This window comes from Dermacentor silvarum, chromosome 6, assembly GCF_013339745.2.
Source record: "Dermacentor silvarum isolate Dsil-2018 chromosome 6, BIME_Dsil_1.4, whole genome shotgun sequence".
Classification (NCBI taxonomy): domain Eukaryota; kingdom Metazoa; phylum Arthropoda; class Arachnida; order Ixodida; family Ixodidae; genus Dermacentor; species Dermacentor silvarum.
In genome coordinates, this window is record NC_051159.1 from 65,635,925 (window position 1) to 65,661,021 (window position 25,097).

The following is a 25,097-nucleotide window of genomic DNA, read 5'->3' on the forward strand; positions in this document are numbered from 1 at the left end:
CAAAAACATAGACATGAACAAACGCCTCGAACAAACACGAAAGAAACTCGCCCAACAACAAGCTTTGCTGGACCATTCTCTCAAACCGTGATCTGAAAGAAAACGAATTCCATATGTAAAACGAAATGCACCTACAGAACTATCGCATGTTCGTCATGCTCGCGTTTAACTTTTTTTCTTGACGATAGTACATATACAAGAGTGTGAGCAAAATGTAACATTTCAATTATAATTTTTGTAGGGACGTGTCGGCGTGTATATTCAATCATCTTTTGTTTGCTCGTCAGATTCTGATGAACGACGGTTTCCAAGTGCTAAACACACATGTTTGCATCATTTCTTGCGTGTATACATGCACTGCGACTTTTTTCGTCAAAACCAACGAACCACCCCCGATTCGAGAACTATCATCTCTCGGTATAGCCATCATCTTGCAAACTCCCACGCTATACGACCATCAGATCTGGTGTCCTCCGGGCAAACCGCAAACTAAGATCTTCAAATTGTTGGGTGCGTACGGAGGCGAACCACCCGTGCACGCACTTTCCAGCCGATAAAAGCTGCTACGTGGTCACCTCCTAAAAAAAAAAAGAAAAAAGAGTGAGAGGGGGTAAGGGGGGGACGCTACCGGGACGCGCGCACACAAATTCGCCGCACCGCCATCCTCTCTGAACGGTCGTTTCGCGTGGTCATCCGCGGGGCACCGACAACGACCGACCCTATTGCGTTTCATTCCTAATCGCGAGCATTTTTCTCGGAGAGCACCCCCCCCCCCCCCCCTCCCCTATTCTCTCCTTGTTGCCAACTTCGTCCCCTGTGGACACACGGGTGTACACGCCCGCTGAAGTCGGAGTCCACGCCGCATGACGGATGGAAAAGTAATTGCGTAATCGCGAGGCGAATTAAGTTAGCGTGCACCACGCAGGTCTACTCGAGCTCCGGGCGAAACTTGCGGCGACGTCTGTGTTTCGAACAGGGGCGCATGACCGCTCGCGCGCGCTCGAGGGATGCGTATACGATGTTGCCGAGCATTGGCACGGCTTTCTCGAACGCGGAAGGCGTGCATGTATATATATATATATATATATATATATATATATATATATAGGAATGTACACACACACACGCTGCCGAAAACGCGCACGAACGCTGGCGAACTCAGCATACGTACAGAGGTAGTTTGGCCGAATCATCTACCGAGAAACTGCAGCGTGCGGCTATAATACACGAATGCGTGCTGCCTGCCTGCCACCTTCTATAAACACCGAGTCTCCTGCCCCTCCTCGTCTCTCTCGCCGAAGGGTTTCCTCGCTGAGAAGGCGGTGTATAGAGAGCCGACAGTCCGTGGGGTGTGCCTTGCTTCCGCGTCCCGACAGGTATATACGCTACATACTAAAGGCATGACTCTGAGAGCGAGCGAGCGCATCACTATCGCATTGTCTCTGTCTCTTTGCGCGGCGGGGGCTGCGCTTCTGTAATTTTCGGGTCCGACGAAGCTGATAATGCCGCGCGAGCGCGGCTTGGACCAAGGCAAGGGTGGCCGCCGCAGCCAATCCGGGGGCCTCGTCCTTGCGCGGCAGGCCCCGTCATTATATAAATTACAGCTCGGTCGACTCTAGCAAAATAAGAAAAGAATTGACGAACTCGTCTGAGCAAGCATGCAGGGACGCTGTGTCTTTGCTTGCATGTTCCTCGCTATGTAGCCGCATGGTTGGCATTGCTGCAAGGAGGGAGTCTGTTTCTTTATTCCGTGACGCCTGCGGCTTATACTTCAGTGGCGAGCGAAGCGCGCCTAATTTTGCTCTGCGCCGCTCTTGTCATACGCGAGTATAGCGCCCCTCGGGCGGGCGAAATAATATGTTAGGAAGGCAGGACTTGCGGACCTGCAGGCAGCCGGTCGGTCCGTGTGCAAGCTGTTGCTTGTCATTGGCCTCCGCGGCTCCTGCGCGTCATTCGCGTGGTAGTTCTCGTACATATATTTTTCGTAATTGTACTACGTGAATTCTTCATTCGCCGGGCGCGCGTTCCCGAAGGAAGCGAGATGACAGAGTATATACCAGTGCGGGAGTTCCTAAGGCACGCATATTAATGTAATAGTCGGTCCCACGTGTCGCCCTTTCTTTTTCACCTTTGCTCGAGCGTGCGGGAGAAAAATAATAAAAGACCGGTTGCATTTGGAAATTCGTGGCTGGCCGTATCCCCAGAAGGGCAACGAAATGTCTCAAGGATTATGTCATGCACCGCGGCGCGTGTATTACTGCTGCGACGAAACACGCGTTCTGCATAAATGCGTGCTCACTGTGTCGTTACTCCGAGGCATGCAGACGGGTTGGTCACTTTTCCTGAGAACCTCATGACCAATGCACTTTGTGAAGAAGACGAGAGCGTTTTCAAGGTTGAAATGCGAATGCGGGTGTAAAAAAGCAGTCGTTTAGAGCACTTGTAGACGTCTTAGGCGAGACGGATTCGTGAGTGGAAAAGGAAACGCGATAGGAGCGCCTGTAATTTGGGTGAGTGACCTGCATGCGCTGCATCTGTGGACAAGCGGGCGCCGTGGTCACGGCTGCGGCTGCACTGAGCTCATGAGCTTCGTCCGGCAGGCAGAACATTGTGGCATATCGCAAGAGTCAGACGAGCGGACGCCATATTTTATTAAATGCGTAAGCATTTATATGCCTGCCCACCGAGGAAAACCGTTCGTCCGTCCGCAACGTAAGACAATCGCTTTCAAGATCGCTTTCACGACGATCGCTTTCAAGGGCCTGCAGCAGCGAGCGAATTGGCCTTCGTTCTGCCTCTCGCTTCAATGCGAACTACGCGGCGAGAACACAGCGCACCGAAGCTATCAGCGATCTGCGCGCTCTGCCCCCTTCGCAGATCACTTTCAAGATAGGGCCCGCGGCCGCGCCATACGCAGCCGCCGCTGGAGTACGGTTCATAATGGTGCGCATCGAAAGAAGGCAGCGTCTTCGACCACGCCTATATATGTATATATTGACACGTGTACTTGTTTATCTTTCACCGGTGACCGCTTTTCACCGGCTAACAAATGTTAAACGTTATCGCTCGGCGCAGGACGCGCCTGCTTGTATCGGAAGTTTCTCGAACGTTATCGATGCTTCTATCCGTTGTGCGTTGTCACCAACGCTTATGTAATCTGATTGTATGAGCGACGCGAATTGTACTTTCTGGAAGACACGCGGGCACTATGGATTACTCTCTCTCTCTCTCTCTGTCTACATATATATATATATATATATATATATATATATATATATATATATATAGTATCGATTACTGCGATGGATGAAGGCCGGGCCACTGGTCGAACAATAGTAAACAAATAGTATTTTTGTTCTTGGTAGACGTGTGGATATTTATTTCATGATTATTTCTCTGTGTTTAGCGCACACCACTAATAAATAAATAAATAAATAAATAAATAAATAAATAAATAAATAAATAAATAAATAAATAAATAAATTACGAGAAGTGCAGGCGCACGTAGAAAAGCAAGAATATTTAATTTAGACGTGTCGTCTAAGTCGAAATGAAATGTTTTTGCTTTTCTACGAGGGACTGCACTTCTTTTAATTTATTAAACACCGGATCCGAAGGAATACTTCCTTCATATATATATCCACAGTGTCGAAAATCTGGTTTTAAAGAAACGACATTATTTCTGCTAATAGTGTTAAGGTAACATTACTGACTAAACAAGGTAAACGCTCTTACTAATGTTTCTTAGCTATACCAATTCCAATGGCAGTTAGCACCACCGGGTACAATGTTTCTAGCCTATAACGCATTTATCGTTCCCACTAAATGCAATGTTCCAGAGTGGGTCTGATAAATGCGTTATAGGCACGAAACAGCGTATCTGGTGAGGCTAACTGCGTGTAGAAGTATAGTAGCTGAGCATTGCTAACAGTGATTACCTTGTTTAGTCAATAATATTACTAAATCTACACCGTTACTTACTGCAGTTATACCAAGGCAGTGAGTGTGGTGACAACTAGTTATTAACAACTGCCTTTAAAAAACACTGTAATGGAAATTAACTGGTAGATTTAATGGAAACAGTCGAAATACTAAGGGCGAAGTGAAAGTGGACGACAAGGCAACTTGCCGCAGGTGAAAGCGTAACCCATGAACATCTTCCGCGTTATATACGCATGCGGTCATTTACCATTAAGCTACTGCGGTGACCATCCTTCGGTAAACTTTTTTGTTGTTGCTATTTTGTATGTGTACAAGATTAGCCCTGCGAGTGTTAAGTCAGCAATGCCCGAACTGCCATGACCGTATTAAACCCACGAGCTTTAACTCTATACATGGCCACACATCGCCCTTAAATTCCCTTCTGCTCCCAAATTCCTGCCAAATATAACTGCGCGCCACATCGAGTTCTCCCAAGACATTGCGAAACATTGCGGATAATGGTGTTCTAACGATTTCATGCACTTGCATATATCTATAGGTATAATGTTATGCACAACCCGTAATTCTTGACACTCTTGAAACTTTGCCCACACGACAGAGAAACGGTGTCTGATATTTTCTTCAAATGTTAATTCTGTTTGACATTCACTTCTTTCAGGATACCGGGGCAAAACCTTCTACATGGCTCATAAAACAAGCCTTAACACTCTCGAACGCTCGTAAATGTTCTACAGAGGTTATTATCAGGAGGGAGCTTGAGCTCCTATGTAAATCCATGAGAACGGAGACCTCATTTTCTTCGGAATTCATGAGATCGAAGTTAATGAGGTTTGTGGCATCCGAAAGAAAAATATAAGGCCCATATAGGACTGCTGTATGAAGTAGACGTTTTATTTAGGCCGTCACTCGTTTAACAAAAATGGTTTTAGATCGCAAAATGCGGTAGTAATGTAGAGTTTCGAACTCTGTAACTCAGTAACAAAGAACGATACCACAATGCTATAAACTTACGAACATATTGAAAGCGGGAAAAAACGGGGATATTGCACAAAGCTCTCAATTATAGCCCTAAATGTGAGTATTCCCAAACTCTAGTAATCGTCGTAAAAAATTCACGTAAGCTGTAAATTTACATATAAAGCATCTCCGCTTTAATGGTCTTAGAGATACAGCTCGCAGAATATAAAAGGAAAGAAAGCAGTGGTACTTCAAGCTAAGTTAGTGGGCGGACAAACTTGTGCGAGGTTTAAGTGCTGACATGGTCAAATCTCTCTTTCTCCTCTCTCTCACTTTCTTTCCCCTTTCCCCCCACCCGTGCAGAGCTGTTGAGGTGCCCTCACACGAGAGGCAGTTACGGCGCTGCACTTTTCTCTTCTCTTCCTTTTTCAAAATCACTCACACACACATGGTCAAATCGGAGGTCGGTAAATTTAGTGGCCATTAAATACCAATAGTTCAATATACGACACGGATTAGCTTTGCAATGTACAACGTTTAATAATGAAGTTGGTGAAGTAACGATGTGCATGCAGTTTTAAAGAACGCGTATTGGAAGACGGCGGTATTTTTGTTTTGGCACGTCGACTCCAGTGATAAACGTACATATGGTCGTTATGGTGTTGTTAACGAGCTAATCCCCGAGAAAATTTGTTTCTGCTACAGGAAACAGAACACAAAAGACATAAAATGACAGCAGCAGATTCAAAGGAGTATTCTTTTTAACGAGGTACGCTCATTATTGCCTATTTTCCATGCTGTCCGCAGCGATTTCAACAATCGAGGCATGATTTATCGGACAAGTTCGAAGACAGGCCGTGATGCAGTTACTTTTACCGGATGTTGGCATATTTAACTGAAATTATTTTTTGCCTATACAGATCTACCTCATGTCTATGTTTTTTTTTTCGTGATGAAATGTGAGAAATTATGTGACCGAAAAAAAATGGGGACTGCGTTCCAGACGAGCTGACTCAGCAAAAAAGCATGGCTACTGTAGAGGACAAGGAAGAAGTAATCAATGGTGCCCATATTTATAAATTTACAGTTATTCATTCGTTCACGTGTAGTCATCAGCGTGTTCAAGCCCCCCGGTTTTTGGCACATTCCCCACTGTCCATGGTTACGCGCCACCTCTTGAAGGATCATCATCACCATCATCTTCTTCGAAGGTTCATATCCGAGAATTGAGGGATGGAGGAACAAAATGAAATAACAAAATGCACAAAGCATGAGCATGCATGAACGACCTATAATGTCAACATTATGCATTTATAAGACTAGAATTACGTATAAATGCGCTCATGGAAAGTGCACAGTTGATAACTGAAACAATGTTGTCTGGAGGAATTCTTCCTAGGTGCTTCCAATGTGGCGATGTTCTAATGTAAGTGACAAAAAGGCCCGTGCGTATATATTCATGCCTGACATGAATACCTTTAAACAGTTAGCCAGTAGCGGAGCACATTTGGAACATAACCATGTGATAAAAAAAGCTCTTTGTGATCTCATATTTCTGAGCTTAACTTTCCGATTGAAGCTTCTGTGAAACTCGGAAAAGCGAGCATCTATACAGTGGTAGTCATCCCAACGTTCGTAGGAGGGTGCGACCTCCTCACACTTTTCCCTTCACTTTAACGTTTAGTAAATCTGTGGGAAAATTGGGGAAGGAGATCCTCGCTCCGCTGGCGTATCAAAATGCGTGAAAGTAGAACGAAATTTCCCAGAACTCCTTAAAATGGTGAGGGTGCTCACCCGCGAGCTTGGCACTTGCTCAGAATTTTCCGTTCCACTTTTTCATGCGGAAAGTTTCTCACTTAGAAGAAAATATGTAGCTAGGTTGCATTTACACAGTATATAAACACGCACGATAGCAACAGCCGCCTTCATTTATTTGACGCCAAGTTCACACGGCATAAATAAATTGATACACACAGGCCAAATGCAGTGTGACGTGTAATGGCTGTACTGTCTGTATCTTGCTTTTGTATACCGTTTGATATTGATTCCGGTAAACCATATTTCACAATATTAATAACCAATTAATCGCGCTTTCTTGACTGATTTACATACTTTTATTACACTGGGCTCTTGCTTTTTCTACGCAATTTTGAACTAACTTCGCACTGTTTGTCCTGTTTGTCTCTCGCATTGTCCCAGCTAAATTTGGCGCTGGTATACATCATGTTCCGCATATAACTATGTCCAACAAGCTTGGTTGCCATGCTTTCTATGGTATATTGTAGCGTTTCTTTCCTCCAGTTTGGTGTTAACCTTGGCGTTTATATATTCTGTATCTCATTTTGCCCTGTGTAAATTTGGTGCCGGTGATTCACATATATTCCACAATTTTCGCAACAAAGCTCAGCTGTCTTGTTTGTTACTTATCATGTTCATTACGCCACAGATGCGTTTATGAATGTTCATTCCCTTCGTGTACGATTAACTACTTAAATTCTTTGCAAAACCCATTGAGTCTGTTGCCGCATTTTTCTTACCCTTTTTATACGTTTATTTGTATGATTCGCGGCATTTCTATGTTTCTTTGTATGCACCCTGCGTAACTTTTGGATATTTTCGAAAATAAGCAAGCAACTAAATTGCCTAGTGAATTCCTTGATATGCTTATGAATAATAGCAGCTCCCTTTCGAAGCTTCAAAATGACAGAAATGAGGGATTTCCAAGGAGGTTAACCAAGATGTGTGGATGAATGCATGTATGTTGAAGAAATCGCCTCCATGTAAACGAACATACGGTTGTTGTCACGGTTGCCACATATATATCGACGCCTGGTTCCACACCCTTCATCTCAACTCATAGGAGGTTCGGGCGGAACAACTGCCGGCTTTGTATGTTAGGCTAACCCCGCCTGCTGCAACCTCACCACCACTACCACCACCACATATGTAGATTTCCACATCGTTGCGTAATCACCACTTAGTCAACTTAGCTCTTACATTTTTTCGAACCCACCTATACATCCTCGGGTTCTTTTTCTGCAACTCACATTTTCCTACTCCCTAAACTTAGATATTTCGCTGATTGCTGGCAACATTCGGTTGCTATGTGTTAATTCAGCCAAAGCGAAAAAGTGGAGTGCGGCATGACGGCATAGTGCAGTCATGAACTATGCCTATATATGCCTATATACGCCTATATATCCCTATATACGCCTATATATGCCTATATATGCCTATATATGCCTATATATGCCTATATACGGTGACGGTGATTTCAACGTTCATCAGCATCGCGACGCACTCTGCGATGAAGATTGGACGCAAGAAACAAGACAAGGTCTAGTATAAGGAGCAACGGATGTGGTGGAAGACGTATGGAGACACGAAAGTACACGCGGGTGTCAGCTTTGCAGTTTACGGACAACGGACTCCTGGATTTATTTACAACACGCATGACAGCTTATAATGGACATTTGTGCCGCCTTCTTGATCGTGTCCTTTGTCTTCATCTCAATGAGTTACGCTTCTCTCTTCTGGGCCTGAAGTTGGAGCTCACTGCACGGAGTTAGAACGCATCGTATGCTTGCGATGCCCCGGTTTGCAGCAACGCCATGTATCTTCAGCCAGGCATAAGTCCTGCCAGCTCCCAGCAATGTCAACGACCTTCCCGCGACAGCGTTGTCTATTACTCAATCGACGTCGTTCAACGAGCAAAATAGAACCTCATTTCGATGCTTCTTGGTGTTCTCACGTTGTTAAAGTGTTTTATCTACTTTGTCGACGCGTGGGAGACAGGCGAAACAAGACCAAAAAAAAAAAAAAAGGACAAGTCTATACAAAATGAAGGGTAGAACTGACGAACCGGAGAGCGACTGCTTTTGACTCCTCGCAACGAAGAAGTTCTCGGTTCCTTTGGGACTCCTCCAGGCGGAACCTCTTTGCCAGATTCACTTACTCGGGTTTGGGGAAGAAAAAAAAAAAGGCGGAGGGGGGAGGGGTCAGGGAGCTGAAGTCGAGCTAAACTGAGCCATGGAACCTTCGCCGGCAACCTTGTCGAGGCAGCACACGTCGAACGCGACGGTTTTGTTCACCGCCGTGTCTGCCATTATGCGCTAATGATGTTAAAGAGACCGCAACAACGTCAGCGCCTCCGCGGCTCGGCACGACGGCATTCTTAACGGCCGCCAATGGAGTTCCGCCATTATGCGCACCCCGCAACTTCGGCGCGCGAGCGTGGCTAAAAAGGCTGTCGTGGTGCCGCATAGCGTGCTCACCCGGCGTGGCCCTATAGGTGCAACCTTTTGACGTGCGCCAATACGAGGTGAGAATTAATGGAAAAGTGCGAGCAGCGGGAAACCGCCCAGGTCGGGGGAGACGATGCGCGCAGCGGGGGTCGGGAAACCGCGGCCCGGTGTGGGGCGGGCATGGCAGGCAGGCAGAGGTGGTGGCGGCGCATGTGGAATAGAAGAACTCCTAATGCGCGCGCATTTGCACGGGGCGTTATTCGGTCGGGAGAGCGTGCAAGTGTATCGTGTACATTGTCTTCCAAGTGTGTGTGTGTGTGTGTGGCGAATAAAAGTAAATGCCGCGAGCAACAGAACGGCAGCCTCCTAAGCTGTTTAACTTTGCCGAGGCTCTTAAATAAAGAATAGGGTGCCAGGCACTTAGCATAAAAACGGCAAATTCGTATGTTACTATAGGGCCTTAATCAGTTGGTATGGTATAACTGCCGGAGTAGCTGGATGGCTCTGGCGTTTTGCTACTTTGAGCAAGCGAGGTTGCCGGCACGATGGCGGCGTTTTTAGCAGGGGCGGAATGCAGTCATGTGCCGTGCTTTTGTTGCACGTTAAAGAACCTTAAGGTGGTCTGTAGATAGATCAAGAGATCTCCACTATTGCGTGGCTCACAGTCGTGGCTATCACACGTCAGTGCCATCTTCATGACGCTAAACCTCATAATTCAAGTTTCTTTATTGCGATAGCAATTATATGGACACTCCAAAGCAGATTTCTGCCGTCGGCGTCGCCGTCGTCGTGCCGTCGCTGTGAGGTTCCGTATGACGTCAATGGAGATGAAATCGTCGCCGCGCGCCGAACGCTGTATGTGCGCGCGAAAGGGCGCGAGGGACGCGCGCTTTCATGGGGAGTGAACCCACGGCGGAGAACAAACGCGCGTTCTGCGCCTTGCTCCCTTAAGGGCTGCAGAAGTAGGCGTCTCTTTCCTCCTTTACAATCACCATATATGTAGAGCAAACGCGCCTTCTTCCGACGCGCGAAAGGCCGTGGGTGGTGGGGGGGGGGGGGGGGGGGGGGGAGGGAAGGGAGGCGACGTTTAGCTGCGGCACCAAGTGCCTATTTATATCAGAGGCTCCGGCAACAGTCACCAACGCCGCACGCATTTTGTGCGAACGCGGGCAAAACGCCGACGGCGTCGACAACAGTTCTGCGCGTTGCTGGTGCTGCGGCATGTCCAAATTTATACAGCTGATAAAACTACTATCCTTACTCCGTATAGCTCTCTACAAATTTGCTATCGCAATTGATGCTTCGCCTTTCAGGTGAAACTGCGACAACTTTTTTTTTTTTATGGTAGTGACCGGGTTGCACTATCGCAAATTAAAGCTTTTATCTTCGCGATAATTTTTCACGCTAGCCAGAAGTACCCTTTCTAATTACCATTGAATAAAAATTGCAGTAAAAGCTAAATAAGCATCTTTCGGGGGTGCTATCGTCTAGTGGTGGCTTCTACTATAATTGCTCTGATTTTCTCTGAGATTTCTGACGTTACATAGAAGAAATTACGATACTCAACCTGTAAGATTTCAAATAAGTGCTCGCCACCTACGCTATACTATAGTATTCTAGTGAGATTAGAAAGCGTGGTCGAGTTTTAGTTTCTAACCTTCAACCTGGCGATCTTCACGGCACCTTATGTGAGTAAGTGTGCTTTGTTCTTCTCCCCATGTTGTAAAATTAGCAAAGTAAACTTTTGTTATTAGTATATGTGCCCACTGTTACGCTTGCATAGAGTTCGTACGGTACTATGTAACGTCGGCAACTAGGTAGCAATGAGAAGAGTGCACCTGTAGGTCTCGTGGTTCTCGAGTTTGTTCTGGTGTAACATTTTAGGTGCGTTGACTATATACATTTACTAAGCATAGCAACATGTGCGACATCGTTACTAACACTCTCAGTAAGTACTACTCCGTCTTTAATTGCATGAATCTGTCGGAAGCAGCGGTTCACGGTAACCAGCGTGTTACAGAGACAGCTGTTACAGGGACTTTCCGTCGGCGTTCGGTGTACCTGTCTTTGGCCGTTGTACCAGCTATGCAAAAGTTAAACAAAAAATAGCGTAGCTTGCACTGGAGGCGCGATACTAAAGAGACAGCGGAGCTGATGGGCACCTAGCTAGTCCTGGCTTTTGGGCTAGGCTAAGCACTACCAAGTCGTCCCCAGCATTTACCGAAATTTATTGATTATTGATTGATAATTGATTAGCTATTGATTGGCTATCGCAAGGTATTCGCCACGTATTTGGGCTAGGCTAAGCTGTACCAAGTCATTCTCAGCATTTTCCGCAATTGATTAATTATTGATCGATTATTCATTAGCTATTGATTGGCTATCGATTAGCTATCACAAGGTATTGGCCATGTGTTTGGGCTAGGCTAAGCACTACCAAGTCATCCCCAGCATTTCAGGAATTTATTGATTATTGATCGATTAGCTGTTGATTGGCTATCGATTGGCTATCGATGACTGACTAGGCTTAAATAGTCCCGACCATGCTTAACTAGACCAGAGTCCTTCAAGCATTGAAGGGCTCTGGCTAGACTTAGCCAGGCTCAGCTTCGCTAGTTCACAGGGGTGTGTGTCATTGCGCTTGGACCCTTTCTGCACTACCGCCAGGATGGGCCCACATTTTTGGCGGACGACTAACGGAATAACGGCCGGCTTAAACAGATCCGCTGTTAAAAATGCATGTGAAAAGATTTCAAACTAGAAACCTTTCATTTCTAAAGTTTGACCAGCAACTGCAAGCGTCTTCAGGTTACCAACGGTCATGCAAACAAAAAGAGTAACGAAAAGAGTTAAATTATGGGGTTTTACTTGCCAAAACCACGATCTGATTATGAGGCACGCCGTAGTGGGGGACTCCGTAAACTTGGACCACCTGGGGTCGTTAACGTGCACCTAAATCTAACTACACGGGTGTTTTCGCATTTCGCCCCCACCGAAATGCGGCCGCCGTGGCCGGGATTCGATCCTGCGACCTTGTGCTCAGCAGCCCAACACCATAGCCACTGAGCAACCACGGCGGGAACAAAAAGACTCACTATAGGCAGTCATAATGGTGGACGAAACAGTCATTGAGATTCATACAATTCAACACTTTGCTTGCCTTAAGTTGACCCAATTCACTTCCGAGTGCAGTGTATCGCTACAGATGACCATGCACTTACCTGAAGACCTACTGTACTGTGTTTGACGTGCCGCGTTCCGTCATCAATGATGAACGAGTAATTTTGCTTTCTCGGATAAAGCTTCTATCCAATAATTAACTTGTGCATGCGCTTAGAGGTGGGGTTTCAATTATGTTTATGAACAAACGCAGGGTTATGGACTGCACAATAAGTAGATATTTAATTACTCTTCAATTACGATGACCAACTAATGTGCAAATAGCGATATTCTATGACCTTGACTTGGTTTCAATGCAGTCTCCAGCGCATTCGAATATAATGAGGCAATTTCGACGCCTTTATCGACAGTCTATCATAGTTAATGACTGAAGCGACTAATGCAAAAGTACTTTACAGCAAGACCGTGTTTTGAGAACCTGTAACCAAGTAATTGGAGGTCCAGTTTAAGTTTGAGGTCCAATTAATGCGCCAAGTAACAATGTGCGGTTGTCCGGCACCCTCAATCTGAAGCATGTATAGCTGCCGGCTTTACTGGAAGACTTAAAGGGTAACACGTGGTTCAGCAATACAGGGGATACGTTTTCGTCCCCCGCACCATGTATGCATGATGCAGAGCCTGGGCGATGAATTTTAATTAAGTAGAGAAAGCTAAAACCATGTGGCCCTTCTGAGTGTATTCTGTGCATACCAATAAGGTATTGCCCTATAATGCTGCCCGAAAATTTACCATATTTACCATTAATGGGTATGCCATACCGCCTGCGAAATGATCATCGTTATCACAATGTGCCCCGCGCATCAGAAGATTATGCTTTTGGCATTTGATATTACTGGGCGAAATGGTGCAAGTCTAATTGCCCGTGGTAATGATATGCGCTATCGTTATCAGTGATTTTCGCGCTTCCGTCATAAATAAACTTTTTCTTTTTTTTGCGCACACGAAGAAATCGTGCGGGCGTGAAAGAAACAAAACGCAGTTTGTGTGTAATGCCACTCCATCAAGCCTAACTTTGGAGATCCATTTCCACGGCGAGCGAATTCTACGGTGGTGGTCCATGCGCAGCATCAACTTCGTTTTCAGTTTCGTGACAGCAGCCATTGGTGGAGACGACACTAAAGAAAAAGGACAAAAATACGTTGCTTAACCGCCCTCTTCTTCTTCTTCTCTCTCTCTCTCTCTCTGCTTGCATAAAAATGTGTCTTGACAGAAAAAAGAAATAGACAGACAAAACAATAGTGAGGACCTGCGTATAGCTCGTATCTGAAGCATCTGCACGGTGGTCCGACGGGTTCGATTCGACGGTGAGCGAACGCGTCGCATTTTCGAGCGCGTTCGCCGCATCCCCAGCAACTATATAAGGGGGAGGCGCTCGCCGCTAAAGTCAGCTCAAAGGGGGGGCGCGCGTGGACACCTTAAAGGACCATTAATATTCGCCTCGTGACAGGCCTACATTAGGGACATACCGTAATAGATTTTGAATTGTGGATTGCTTTAGAAATGCCACGGAACACGGGGAGCCAGACAGACAGATCGCGGGGTGCTCGTCGTTTTTCAAACTGGCCTGTCGCCCGGGGCAACCCGGCAGCAGCGCCTTCGCGTGCCCCTCCCTCCCCTCTCACTCTTTTGGCCTGCGTGGCGGATATCTCGCGCGGTTCGCAACACCGAACGGATGCCACGCATGCGGTGCGTGAAGTTTAACGCCACGGCAACTGTGCAACCCTGGATCATCGGCCTTACTTTTATTGCACTACGCATTTCACGGTTTTGTCCGCTGGCATTCGTGCGTGCCCGCCCATGTGTGCGCGCGCTTGAGTGCGTATGCGTGTTTGTGTGTTAGTTTCTGTGTGTTGGTGCCCGTGTGCGTATGTGTGTCTGCGTGTTGGTGTCCGTGCGTCTGTGAGTGCGTGTCTGTGTGTTTGTGTGCGTCCGTGCATGGGCCTCCCTTAGTAAGTGTGTTTTTGTGGGCTTGCATGTGTTGTGTGTTGTGTGCAGGTGTTGTGTGCGTGTGTGGTTTTGGGTTAGGGCTCGAAAGTGTGTAACCAAAGTTCTCGTTGTTTGTGTGTCGTGCGTGCGAGTGGCTGCTGTGGTTGAGATTTGAGCATGCTATATCGTGTGTCCCAGCTAACGTGTGCCACCTAACGTGTCCCAGCTAACGTGTGTTCACCTCCCCCCCCCCCCCCCCGAAAAAAAAGGTAACACGGTACAAGGTATCATCATAAAATCGACGGTGTTTGGTTATTAGAGATCTGACAGACGAGCACTATAGATATTAAAATTGTATCTGTCACCGTGTTTTATTTACTCTTCTTTTTTTTTGGAACCACTTGGCTCACGTTAGCTGGGACACCCTGTATACAGTCACGTATTTCACATCTGGTCAAAATATTATTTTACTTTAACTTGACCACCTAGACGCTTTCAGTGCGTGTCGAACGAATAGCGATCGGCTCATGTAGTTCCTGCTTACAAGTGTTTTTCTTAGCCTTGCACTATGGCGCGTTTTTGTATGCAGCGCTGAATCATCTTGCGAACTCAGTCTCACAATAGTGCACTCAAGTGAGATCACGAATGTCAACTTTGCCTGCGAAAACGAACTTTCAGCTTTCATTTACGGCAGAAGGGAGACAGAAAAAAAATTGGAGGACGCTTAAGCTTCGCCTTTAAGAGTGAAACGCGATAGCGTTATCGGGCCCCGTTCGCATCACATTTTTCTTTCAGTGAGCTTCACTGCAACACAGAACGTTGGAAAGCCAGCATACAAAGACCAAGCTTACACCAATCCCCTTAAAGTCGGCTTCACTTTTAAACAGGAATGCATTGCTGGAAAGACGATTTTCCAAGGGCAATATAAGTGGTCCTATATTAAAATGTGAAGGCCCCAGCACCTTTATTTAATTATTTTATTAATTGTTTGCTATTTCACCGACGCGCGCGCGTGTCCAAAACGCATTAGGCAGGTCAAGTTCCAATTTGACCTGCCGAGGATGCGAGCGCCATCTGGATATTTTTCGCAAGTAAACTACCCGAGCGCGCCTCTGTAGGTCTGGTAGAAATGCTGGAAAAAGGGTTTGTGTTTGAGTTTCCTCGTAACAGAATTATGTTGTCTCGTACATTATATTACAATCCGACGCCACCATGCCTATAGGTGGTGGTTAAGTCGTACTTTACAATTTTTCTGGCGGATTTCACTGTTATAAATTCAATTTTAGTTCACCAAAACCTTGCACCACGTGAAGGGCCTGCACGGTCGGGGTGGTTGGTGATAATTTCCTCCGCCACGGACGCCGACATCTACGCCGCGCCGACGCCGGATTTACTGCGACACGGGGATCTTAACGCTATCGCGTTAGAATACTGGTTCTCCCGTAATCGAGAGTGGATGTAAGCATGTAACGGCTACCGGCAAAGCGGATTGGTTGGAGCCACAATCTTAAAATGGGTATAGTGCATGTTCGCAAGGGCACAACCTCACCACACGTACCACACCACACAGCCATCTGCGGTGCGCGGGACACTGCCGGCCTGGTCACGCAGCGTGGCGCCATCTCTCGAAATAGGCGGCGCAAAACCCTCGCCGCGGAACTCGCGGACCGTTGGCGTTGAAAAGAGCACGGGCAACCCTATCCCAGCGCCAAAAGATGACAATCAAGTGTATGGTACCTTTTGAACGTCGCTATTGGAAATGACAAATAAAACTACAGCATACTAGAAGTTAGAGCTCGAGTGACATTGTGAACAAACATTAGAAAGAACTCGGAAGCAATATTTATCGTAACTTGTTTGGGCAGTAACTAAGTTAAGTAATGCGGTATTGTGCAGTTGGAATGAAAACCAAAGACCGCATTTTCTTAACTTTTGACTTGTTGCCCGGATGATCTCGTTTTGTTCTCGCAACGATGACCGGATGTTACCGTTTGAGTGCCCGGATAATGGCTCTGGCTTTTGGCTCAAGGTCACTTCAAGGTCGCCGACAATGGGAGCTAAAAGCATTTCATGCTTAAAAGAAGCGTATATAATTGGGGCATGAGATATCTGGTCTGACAAGGTTATCTAGGGAAGGGATTATCGAATACGGAGCAGCACTGATTTAAGAAATATTCTCACAACTCATCATTCGTGACGTGAGACTCTATGTAGTGTTCAGGTATTGATAAGCTAACTCAAATTTAATAATTTAAACAACTTCTACAAGTACATCTGCAGTTTCAGCATTGGAACCCACCGGCAAACAGAAAGCATTCGCATTTGCGAGAAATTCCTCATCCGGAATTACAGTATCGAGAAATTCGTACTATCTCATATATATCGCCGCTCATTTCGCGTGCCGTATCTCCCTAAACTGGTGATATGTTCATCCTCATTCGTCTCTTTTCAACTCACCGCTGTAAGCGTTCTACGCGGTGTCCGAGTGTCGTCGTATTTTCCTGTGTACAGTTTCATCATGAGTCATCTGAAAACAGGCTGCAAATAACTACAGCGTTCACTGCAAGCAAGGAAGTGAATTAGGTGTGAAAAAAACAACAAGATAATAACTTGCTTGAGACGGAAACAAAAGGGGCGGCTGCTAGCTGGACGGGAGTAATTGCCCATAGCGCTTCCGCACAGCCCCTGTAAGGGCGTCCTCTCCCTCGAACCCCGAGTCCCACTGCTACTCCGCGCAGGCGTCGGTATGGGAGCCAAGAGAACGGCGCGCACTCTGCCACCGCAAGGCGCGATAATCCATTTACGTGGCTGAGTGGTCGCCTTACAAATGAAGATGAAAGGGGTGGGTGGTAATGAGCGCGCTCTCTCGGCCCCGGACACGGCTGATGGCCGCCTCCCTCCGGGTCTGTACCGTGTCCGCAGATAGTTATATGTGTGTATATATATCTACACACGCACGCACACGCGCACGTAGCTATATACGTGCGGCGGCGTGAAGGATGGCGCGTTCAATCGGCCCTGTGCGGCTGCTTTCAGCGAGGATAGCAGCCACGGCGCTGAAATCCCCCGTCTCGAGAAGGGAGGGCATATCACTCGCCCAGGCCCTCGTTCGCTCACTTTGACACCGTTCCAGCGCTCACTCGGTCATGATTCGTTTATCCGTCGAGTGGCTGCGAACGACTCGTCGAGGCTATATAGCAGTGGGAGATGAAAGTATACCAGCCACACTCTTGCCGGTACTAGACGCGAACACTCTGCCCTTTACGTGTGGGCTGATAGGACAAGCCAGCCGAGACTAACGAAGCGATAACTGATGTCGGTGTCTTTTTTGATTGATTGATTGATTGATTGATTTTGTTTTACGGTATTGAAAATGTCAGCACCTTTTGTGGCCTGCTTTTTCACAACAATTGGTTGCCGAGTGAATGCACAGAAATTAAGTGAGGAAATGAACGGGAGACGCAGTAAAGTCGCAGTTTTGCCCCGAACGCGGCTAGCGGAAGCATGGCTAGCGGTAGCAAAAATAGCCGTAGACAACTCCAAGAACTATAAAGTTTCTTGTGTTTTATCGGCTGTATAAATTGCAGTAAACATGCGCTTACTAATGAAGTTGGCAAGCATGGTGTCATGCGTGCACAGGCAAACATGAAAAGATCTTGCTCGACGACAGCAAGCACTCGCTGTCACAATGCTGGCTTGATGAAGAGCGCCGACGAGCGGGAAGCAAAAGCTCCGTACTGCCTCTCACTTTACAGCGTCTCGGAAAGTTCAGATTACGTGAACTCTAACACTATAGGAATGCGGGAACGTAGCCTGCACGGAGCCACCAGCTTGCGCAGCCTCGGCCGAACTACAGAAAGAGGCGTGTGCCCACCTGCCCCTCCCCCCTCATCTGGCGAGTGCCACACAAAGCACCTGACCCCCTATACTAACAAGTTGACAACTTGTTAGTATACAAGTTTCTACTATGAATTCATTAACGTTTGCAGCAAGATGACCTTAATGATACGAAGTGGTAATCCTATTTATAATCTATAGTAGAAAAATGAACAAAATAAATGGTCGCAGTCACTTACAAGAGGAACGTTTGCACAAGATTACAGCAATTACAATAAGATTACAACAAAATATTACAGCGAGGTTACAGTATCACTGTTAGCCCTACGAAGTGTACGACGAATTAATTAATAAGCAATGGCCTTTCTTAAAAACGAGAACAACTCGTGCTGTCTTCTAATCTTCAGGCACTCTTGAACATAAAAAAGAGGCTCTATACGGTACAACAAAAAAACATGGCAACAGTTTCGGTGGAGCTCCTTAGGAACGCGTTCAGGAGGTTATTGCCCGGACCAGAAGATGTCTTGGTTCTTAAATTTAATAGCGTAGACACAACGCCATGATAAGACATAAAATTTGCCTTTTGCGGTTGAAGCGCTGTATAATACAAAGTTAGACCTTTGATGTTATAGTTCAGCGGAAATCCGCTAGGTGGAGATAAGTAATTAAAGGGAAACTGAGACATCCACCCAAATGTAGCAATTTGCTACAATGGAAACCCAACCGGGTTCCTCGAAAGAAAGCCTCGCAGTTGAAGAAAAATTCTTCCTGGTCCGAGACTCGAACCCGGGACCACCGCCTTTCCGGGGCAGCCGCTCTACCATCTGAGCTAACCAGGCGGCTAGCAGATGGCAGGGCGAAGTCGAATTTGTCGACAACTCGAAGCAAAGGCAAGTGTTTGATGTTATAGTTCAGCGGAAATCCGCTAGGTAGGTGTTTGATGTTATAGTTATGCGATGTTATGGTAGGTGTTTGATGTTATAGTTCTGCGGAAAACCTAGCAGATTTCCTTAGGTTTGCCCTAGTTTTCGTTAAGAACATTACGATTACGAAGTTAGACACTTTCACTCCAGGTGACTGAATGAACTATGACCAAAAAGTAGATGGTCCTCGCAAAAGATGCAAAATAAACTGCGAGGTCTGTTGAAAAATACCTGGCTGCAAACACAGCCTTCCATACAAAAAATCTATTAAAATTCTTGGCTTGTTTTTTATTGAAAAGTGTAATTTGCAGGCAACATAGTTTTGCAAGTTATGCTCACTAATCAGTGAATTTTTGTTTATTAGTCGAACTATGCATTTCAAATTTTTTCACCAAGAAATACCCGTCTCTTCGAGTAGACCAGCTCATGAACTAGAATTGTGCTATCTGCCACAGGTAACCATTAAAAATTTTTGAAAGTGTTCGCTGAAGCACCAGGTATATGCTGATGCTTTTATCCGATGACTAGCACTGAATGGATCCACCTGCCTACCTCCGTCGCTTCGGTCACTGACGTCACCACATTCAAGATAGCCGTCGATAAAGAAAATTGTGCTCGCTCTCTGTTTTAATTACTTTTATTTTTTTTTCTCTTTTCTCACTTCTCTCTGTGATGATTCGGCCTTGAGAGTAAATAAACAAATAAATAAATATTCGTCCGTGTGGATGTACTTCTACTCTTCAGCTGCTTACATTTTAAAATACAAAGCTCTTCTCCCCCTTCGTGCATTCATCAATTGACATGTGCCAATACGACAAACAGTATATATGAAGTGTCACTTTAAGTTCCTATATACGTTCGGAATCCAATTTTCATACAGTTACATGCACCTTGCTTTCTGAATTAAGGGCCTGTTGGTATCGTCACTGGATGATGGTGATGACGATTCCTAAATCACTCGAATTCAGAAAGGAGGTCAACTTCACGCAGCGTGCATACGGTCTCCTCGCTTGCTTGTCACTAATGTGCACAACAGAAACACAAAGCGATGGGCCGCGTCGGAACATACACGAAAAGGCGCACAGACCGCTCCAGGCTTGCACGCGACACCACTACCGTGTACTGCACAAACGCAAACACACACGTGCACGCGCGCATACCGTACGCCGCACCCCGAAGATGAGATGAGCTGTACGCATGCAATGACACGATCGGGGCGCAAAGCTTTCCATGCAATAGCGGGGCTTTCGCCGCCCACGACGGGGCCACTCGGCACCGCTGTGATTTATAAACGTCTTCCATCAAACGCCAAACTCCGGGCACAATGCGATCGGGACGGCGAAGAAGAGCGAACGCTGCAGTGCCACCGCTGCTGCTGCTTCGGCGGGGAGTCCCCTTCCTGCTGCGTCGTCCGTTGTCTACATCGCCCGGTGTGCCTCATTCCGCCTCGTGCTCGCATAAGCTTTGTGCGTGGCCCCACGTTCTGCCGCGTCGGTCCTCGTTCTCGTCCTCTTTAGCACCGTTCACTCCTGCTCGTCAGGTCTGCCGGTCTTTCATTTTGTCCTGCGTAGAGAAAGTGAATGGGTGCATGGTCAGTTTCGCTTGTTCATTCTCGGCACGTATTCTCACATGTTCTCGACATTTCCTGAATGTGTTGTGTTGGTCGCGGCTGAATGTGTTGTGTTGACCTCGTTCGGAGTTCTGAAATGTTCTTAGTGCGCTTAATTGGGTGTATTCCAGGAGGGATAGAGAGAAAGAGGAATAAAGGGAAAGGCGGGAGGTTAACCAGGCTGCAATGCCCGGTTTGCTAACCTGCACTTGGGAGGGGCAAAAGGGAGCGTGAAAGAGAAAGGGAGTACAAGACCACCAGAGAGACCGCAACACGTGCACGATATAAACACGCTGAATTGTGTGTAGTCGTTCGCACAGACATGTAGTTGGAAGCGCACGGTCTTGTGCGATCTTGGGCACTTTTGGATGTTCTGTAAACTAAATTATGGTGGCTTGTGGATCAACTCCTTTACTCAAGGGATGTAAGCAATGCACTGAACGTGTACGCAGTACATACATCGGAATTTGAGCAGATGCACTGTGCTGGTTGTTTAAGAGTACACAGACGACGTCCATTAATGACCGTAGTGTACGTTTATATACTACAAACGGTGTTTGTATAATATACTGTTAATTGCGATTCCAAATGACATATGCCAACGCCTCGATCGGAAGGCGCAATTACTCATTCTATTGCAAGGGTTGGATACAAGTTGAACGTCAAACGTTACGTTCGGTATACTTCTCAGTACACACACCCTATGCTATTCTACCTGCCAATTCCGACGCGAGGCCAACCGCGTCGCTGTGGTGGTAGTGCGGCGAAAATGCTCGAACGTGAAGTTGCGACGACCTTTACTTCAAGGTATGAAGAAGACAACTTAATTCTGACGTTATACTTCAACGTAGGAAATTGCATAGATAGTATGCACGACAATCAACATATATCACCTACAAACCGTACAATAGCATCTACGTTATTGTAACATCAGAGGACGTCAACACATTTAGCATTAACACAAGCATATAAAGCTTCGCGTGCGCCGACCTCACAGTGCATTTAGGATTAAGTAGGAAGCCTACATGCAATGTTTGGCGCTGCGCTGAAGGCGTCGCTGGCGAGATGAGGAGCGTGCCAGTGGCGTTGCAGGTGTCGCACCTCTGCGATACACGAAACGAAGGAAAACAGTCGGCGTTGGTCAGCGTCCAAAGAAAGGGTTACGTAAACGTACCTTGACGTTCACAGCGGTGTAGTATGCGCACAGTTGCTCGACAGGAGCGCTAATGTGTGTGCGCCCGACGATCATGCCAGCAGTGGAAGCCATAATGCCGCCCCATGGCTCCGGCAGACCTGATTGAGTGGACGGCGCGTTCACTTGGCGTTGTCACTTTTGGAGCCCACCGCACTTCGCCTCTCAGGAGGCCTTCTAATCCGCCACGCGTATGCCACGCATGCGTCGTCGATAGCAGCCGTACACCATGACAATGCCGAACCCAACGGCGACGGCGCAATTGCGCCTCGAGCATTCGTTATCCATTGGTCTTATCTAATGCACAGTCGAGGCGCGTACAGGGCGCCTTCATAGACAAACACACTCATACGCTGGCATAGACGTGTGTATATAGAAGACTCCTTAGAGGCGCGACGCCTGCAACGTCACTGGCGGCGCTCATCACACAAGCGTTGTGAGACGCCTGGTAGGTGGCGGGGTGCTGTTTCTGCAGAGCAGCAGCAGTTGTTTCGCGGACTGGCCTTGTGCCAACACGTCGCTCCGGGGTATACGGTTAGAGGTTATATAACACAGTTCAAGGAGCTCGAGGGCAACTCGAAATTTTGCTATCGCTGTCAGTGCGATAGCACTGCATAGCCAGGCGGAACTGTCACTATTTTCCCGCAAGGCCTCTTACCGGTAGCTTTTCACGGGCAGATAAAAAGAAATATAAATACGCAAATTTGGACGCACCGTCAAGAAGTCACGTCCTGCGGAAAGTAGACATTCCGCTCTTTATTGTAAGGCGTACAATGGAGAGAAGACACCTTCTAGAGGAGAGGTGGGGCAGCTGGGACTTCTCTCGAAGCGACCTGTCCGAGACACTCGCGGGGACCAAGCAGATAAACGTCGTGACGGAGGGAAAATGAAAACGAGAGAGAGACAGAGACGACAGCCACCCCGCGCGCGCGTAGGAGTGTCGCTCTTCTCAGTTTGCTCACGGGACCATTCACTTGTCATTCAAAACGCTGCCACGCAGAAGAAGTTGACGTCTGGGCATCGACTCCCCGCTAGGCGGCGCGTCCACCATCAGCAGCATCGACGCGAGCTCGCGACGCGGGGGCAGACCATATACGAACGCTCCACACACACATACAAACACACAGATGCGCCCCACCGGTATCTACATACAGCTGAATGCGACACGTCGTTGGAAGGCTGACGCGCGACCTGTCGCTTATTTGCATTCGAGTCGTCGGCGTGCGATATACCTCGCACGCTGCTGCCTCGGGCCGATGCCAAAGCGGAGCGCGCGCAAGAAAGAGATCCGCTGCCTTTTGTGGTCGCGCGGGAGTCTCTATAGGAAGATGCGCGCATGACCTTGTCACTGCTTTTTTGGCTTCTTATTATTATTCTCGCTTTCTTCGCAGTGGCTACGGCGGCGCGATAGACACCCTTTTGACCGCGACGGCCGGTGGCCCTTCTTGTTTGCCTCCGCGTTCTCTTCGTGGGGGACGACGAGTTGACGGACAGGCTCAATATACTCGTCCCACTGGGCTCGTTTTGAGCGACGTGGCGTTCTGTCTGTCCGTCTGGCCCTCTACCTCTCCTATTAGTTTCTTTTCCTGGCAATTTTTGTCTTCGTTCTTTTTCCTGGAGTCGCGCGAAGCAACGTCCGACCGTGCCGCACCCCACGAATTCTGTCTCCCGATGTCCCGATGCAGCACGGCCCCTGTAGAGTATACGGACACCTTTGGTCCGTCACCCTGTAGGTGTTGAAGGGCGACCAGGGGACCGTGTAATGATGCTTGACGAATCGCGTCGCAGTGGCTGCGCACATATATATACTATACTATACGGCTCGCGTGCATACGGCATCGCTTATATATACGAGACGTCGATTCCCCGCAGCTGCGGTTTAGACTGCCTGACACTTTCCCCGTTCGCAGTCGCCTCCGCACGTGGACGTCATTGCGGTCGGAGAAGGCCTTGAGGCACAGCCAGCGAGCACACCTTCTCCGCGGCTCCAGGGGCCGAATCGATGTGGTTTACGCACAGCAGACGTCGCGATGACCTCCGCATTCTTAGTACTTTCGTACTTTCGTTTTGTTTATTTGTTTTGTTTATTGTCTTCTCGTGCACTTTCTCTTATTTCTCATCTATATTTTTTTTCTTTCTTCATTTAGTATACACTATATTCGTGTGTGAAGGACACTTATAGGCGGAAGCCGAGAGACGCTCAGTATAGTTCCTTCGATGAATCTGCCATACTATACGGCGCAAAGGAATTCTAGGTGCGGGCAGCGCACGTCAGAATCGGTGACACGCTGCTCTGCTCTTCGCGGACGCGCAGTTTCGCGGAAAAGAGTCCCGGGCCATTTTCCGAGACAAGCACGCGACTGTCTCGTTGTCTCTCCATGATCCTTTTGTTTATATAACTTTCCCCGTATATTCTGAAACCTTTCCGACGCCCCTCCCCGACGCCCGTCTTCTTCGTCAGCATTCATTCTTCCGCTGCGCGTAACAAGTGCTTGTAACAGGAGTCAGCGGGGGTATCTCCGAGAACTGCTCACGGGAGCCTATGTACACCTCGCACGCTCGAACGGCTCCGCAAAGTGACAATTCTGGTTCGTTTATCTGCAAGAGCCCTGGAAGAAGAAGAAAGAAAAAGAAAATGGTTCTTGTAGACTGGAGGAGATGAGCAAAGCGTCATTTCAATTTTCTGTATGAGTTCTGCGGTCAAACGTCTGCTGGTATCAGCTTCGAGAGCTTACAACCTGTGTCATTGCGGTTGTTGGTGTATTGCTTATAGTGTTGTTACTTTTTTTTTCTTTTTTTTTTTGCAAGGCGCTGCGTATGTTATCGACGAATGGCGAGGGAAGACGCAGCTTCTGTACGAATCCATGTCTGCCCAGATAACTTCTTGAGCACGCAGATAGCCGCAAGGTATACTTGCGAATGTGCGGAAACGGGATTTTGCGATGCACGCATTCGAGTGCTCGCTTTACTTTCGTCAGGCGTGGTGATACACTTTCAACCGCCAAGTTCAAAAATGAGGTTCTTTTTGTGTGTTTTTGTTCTTCTTTTTAATGTTAACATGAGCTCTGCTGCACAGTCTTGCAGATGTGCCAGTGATCGCCCCGCATCTGTCTCAAACTGTCGATGAAGCGAAGTCATCACGTTACCGCTAAGTTTCAAACCTTCATTCCACAACACTATCCGTGACGCATTCTTATATGTAGTATAGCACTCCAAAAGTATTATGTTCGAGTGAGATGTGCACCTGATACGTGCAGTAACCAGGTGTTGGAGGGTGTGTATCATAG